This window comes from Apodemus sylvaticus, chromosome 6 (genome assembly GCF_947179515.1).
Source record: "Apodemus sylvaticus chromosome 6, mApoSyl1.1, whole genome shotgun sequence".
Taxonomy (NCBI): Eukaryota; Metazoa; Chordata; class Mammalia; order Rodentia; family Muridae; genus Apodemus; species Apodemus sylvaticus.
In genome coordinates this window covers 127,940,304-127,944,267 of record NC_067477.1, presented here as the reverse complement: position 1 = coordinate 127,944,267, position 3,964 = coordinate 127,940,304, and the positions used below count along the sequence as shown (strand labels likewise).

At 42.9% G+C, this 3,964-nt stretch overlaps 1 non-coding gene across 1 annotated transcript; it reads right to left on the bottom strand.

Annotated features, from left to right (window-relative positions):
* Positions 1-731: 731 nt before the first annotated feature.
* Positions 732-835, bottom strand: LOC127688084 (U6 spliceosomal RNA). Its single transcript, XR_007978547.1, has one exon. It is a non-coding gene; the product is annotated as a U6 spliceosomal RNA (small nuclear RNA).
* Positions 836-3,964: the final 3,129 nt, after the last annotated feature.

Below are 3,964 nucleotides of genomic sequence, written 5' to 3'. Positions count from 1 at the left end.
GGGAGAGAGGGAGGGAGGGAGAGAGAGAGCTTGGCAAAGTGATCATTACATTGCACATGGAATCTGGCTGGTTGATACCGATATGACCTTTTGACTTCCTGAGCGTGCTTGCAATAGTTGTCTGTTCCTCAGAAGTACTTGCGAGGCTGAGAAGACATGGTTGGAGAGACTTTTGACTGCATCTGGAACTAAGAGCTTTTCTGTTCATTGCCGGAGTGGCCAGAGTACAATAAAAAAACATACATAGCCAGGCACTGGAGAGGTGGCTCAGTGGAGCTAAGAACACCTGCTTCTCTTGCAAAGGACCTGAGTTCAGTTCCCAGCATCCACATGGAGGCTCACAACCATCTGTAACTCCAGTTGCAGGGGATATGATGCCCTCTTCTGGCCTCTTAGGGAACTGTGTTCATGTGGTGCACAAGATATACATGCAAGCTAGACGCTCACACACACAGAGAATAAAAAGAATTATTTTTATCAATAAATAAATTATTTTTATTTTTAAGAAAAATAAGAATAAAGAATAAAATTTTAAAAATTAAGAGCTGGGCACTGGTGACTCATGCCATGCCATTAATTCCAGTACTCTGGAGACAGAGGCAGGCAGATCTGAGTTCAAGAACAGCCTGGGCTACACAGAGAAACCCTGTCTCTAAAAACAAAACAAAACAAAACAAAACAAAAAATACAAAAGGAAGGAAGAAAAGAAGCCCAGCCAGGTTGTTTAAAAAAAAAAAAAGGAACACCTCATGAATTTCTGTGCCATCCCTGTGCGGGGGACACACTAATCTTTGTATCACTCCAACTTTAATATATGTACTGCCAAACGGAGCACCCAGGTTTAATTGAATCCAAATACGAATCGACGGAAATCGACGCAAGGAAAGTCTCCCTTCCCACTCTGATGGCTATTCTTGGTTGTCAACTTTTGACTGCATCTGGAACTAAGAGCCAAGTGGTGGGATGTGCCTGGAAGGGAATTTTTCTCATTAAATCAATCATTTGAAACATAAAAACCTACCCTAAGTCCAGATCTTTAGAGAAGGGAAGATCGGTCTTTAATCTGGGCCACACCTTTTGGTGGCAGCCCAGGTAAAGGACGTGGAAGAAGGAAATGATCGCTGTTTGCCTGCCTGCTTTCCTCCTTGCTGGCAAGTGCATCCCTTCACTGGCATTGAGTCTAATTATTCAAGACCAGCATATACTGAAGACCACCTGAGACATCCAGTGTTGTGGGCTGAACAACTACTGGGTTCTTGGACTTTCCAATGGGAGATAGCCATTGTTGGAATAGTTGAACCATAACTTGTAATCCACTCTAATAAATTTCATTCCGGGTTTTTTTTTTTTTTTTTTTTTTTTTTTTTTTTTGAGTCAGAGTTCTCTGTGTAATCCTGGCTTCCTGTAACTCACTCTGTAGATCAGGCTGGCCTTGAACTCACAGAGATCTGTCTGCCTTTGCCTCTAGAATGCTGGGATTAAAAGCATGAACCAGCATGCCAGACTACATAAATCCCATTCATATACATACATACATTTACATACATGCATACACACCTACATACAAGATAGATACAGACCCAGATGCAGTTAGATAGATAGATAGATAGATAGATAGATAGATAGATAGATTCATTCCATCATTTCTGTTTCTCTTGAGAACCCTGACTAATATGTCCACATATTCTCTGTGTTCTGTGCTAGCTCAGAGTGTAGCAGCTGTAGCAGTTAACACACTGCCACAGCATTACTTGCCCTCCCTGGGACACTGGCTCCTGTCACATACAGACTTACTCTGTCCTCATTTCTGACTGTGGACCGTGATCCTATCCTTTGTATTCCTTCCCCATTGCTCTACCACAGCCTCTGCAGTGGGGCCTTTCTGTTGAGACTTTTCATTAGTTGTATATATAGTAGTGGCCTCCCAATAGCCTCTTGACCATGGCCTCCTATAACCACTCTCCTCACAGCTACAGGACGTCTTCCCTAAAATACTAATATAATCATACAACTCGTCTCACTCAATAAGACCAGGGATGTAGATCAGTGGTAAGGTGCTTGTCTATAGTGCATGAAGAAGAACTGGGTTTGAGCCCAGCGCTATATTAACCAGGAGTAATGAATCATACTAGTGCTTTCAGCCCTGAAGAAGTACAGGCGGAGGATCAGAAGTTCAGTGCTGTCTTCTGCTACATAATGAGTTTGAGGCTGGGTTGGGCTACATGAGACCCTGTGTCCAATACAGCAACAATAACAACACCCTGCTCCACACACATAGCTCCCTGTTAAGAGCTTCCTGTTTTCTATAGGATAAACTAGAAACTGACTTCTATAGGAAAAAAAATATTTCAGACCTCACAAGTTCTCCATGCTGTGAACAGATGAAAGTGTGTGTCTTTCCATTATGTTATAAATTCACAAGGTGTAGCAGTTTTAATGGACTCAGTTTGTCAGACAGCCAAGCCGACTTTGGTAATCTGGCCAAGACTATGAAAGTTCTCTTCTTCTAATTTTAATTAGTGCTCTTAACTCTCATAACACACAGCAACTATATTTTGTATATATGTAGTTTCCAGAATGAATGCAAGTCAAGCAGGCTACAGCAGGGCTCAAGAGGGTTTAGATAAGGCAGGAAGCTCAGAGACAGGAAGAGGTTGCTGTAGAGAAAGAGGCTGTGGGAATCAGGATGGACAGCGCTCCCCCCTCCCCCCCCACCCCCCTCAACCCCCCCACCCCCCACCCAGTGTCATTTTCACATGTCATGTTCACAGACAGGAACAAACAGCCTGCCACTCAGTAACTCAGTGTTTCTCAGCCTTAGTGAGAACCACAGTAGTAACTGCCTCACTGTGGCAACAATCTCTCCAGTAGTTACATGTCTTGTTCTGCTGGTACTTGTAACTAGAGAAGGTTGAAACCAGGAAACAAAGCAGCTATTTGCTACAGTTAAACAACTAAGACCCTGACAATGCTTTCTGACCAGAGAGGCTTGAAAACTGTAGGGAAAAACCAAACATATATGCAGATTTTTTTTTTAAAAGTGCACATAGACAGACATGAGAGATTGTGAAGCTGCTGCTTCATTTTGAGTTAAGTACCACTATACATAGAGACCTGAGGGCTGAGGATGCTTGTAGCTCAGGTGGTAGACTGCTTGCCCAGCGTGCCTGAGGCCGTGGGTTCAATCCTCAGTATCACTGAAACACAGCATGGTGGTACACACCTGTAATACCCCACTCTGGAAGTAGAGGAAGGAGGTTCAGAAATTGGGGGGCTTTCATCCCATCCCTAGGCGGTTGGATTTCGTTGATAGTGCACACTGTATGCAGGTACAGAACTATCACACTGAACTGGGTTGGGTGGCACATCCTTTAACCCCAGCACTTGGGAGACAAAGGCAGGCGGATCTCTGTGAGTTTGAGGTTAGCCTGGTCTACACAGTGAGTTTCAGGACAGCAAGAGCTACACACAGAAACTCTGTATCAAAGCAACAAGCAAAAAGAAAAAGAAAAAGAAAGAAAGAAGGAAAGGAAGGAAGGAAGGAAGGAAGGAAGGAAGGAAGGAAGGAAGGAAGGAAGGAAGAGAAATGACACACTGAACTCAGTTAATATGTACAATTAACTCATATAATAAAAATTGTTTTCTTTTGTTTTGTTTTGAGACAGGGTTCTCTGTGTAGCCCTGGCTGTCCTGGAACTCTGTAGACCAGGCTGGTTTTGAACTCAGAGATTCACCTGCCTCTGCCTCCCAGTAATAAAGGTGTGCACCACCAGTGCCTCCCAGCATATTTTTTTTTTAAAGAATGTAACACTAGTTTAGTAATCCAATGAAAGGGGAAACCCTACACTATTTAATGATTCTATTTCACACTTAAATAACCAGAAGTCCTGAGCTTTTAGGAAGGATATCAAGATACTTAAATTGATTCTTCCATTATGAACATATATACACAATGTCATGGACA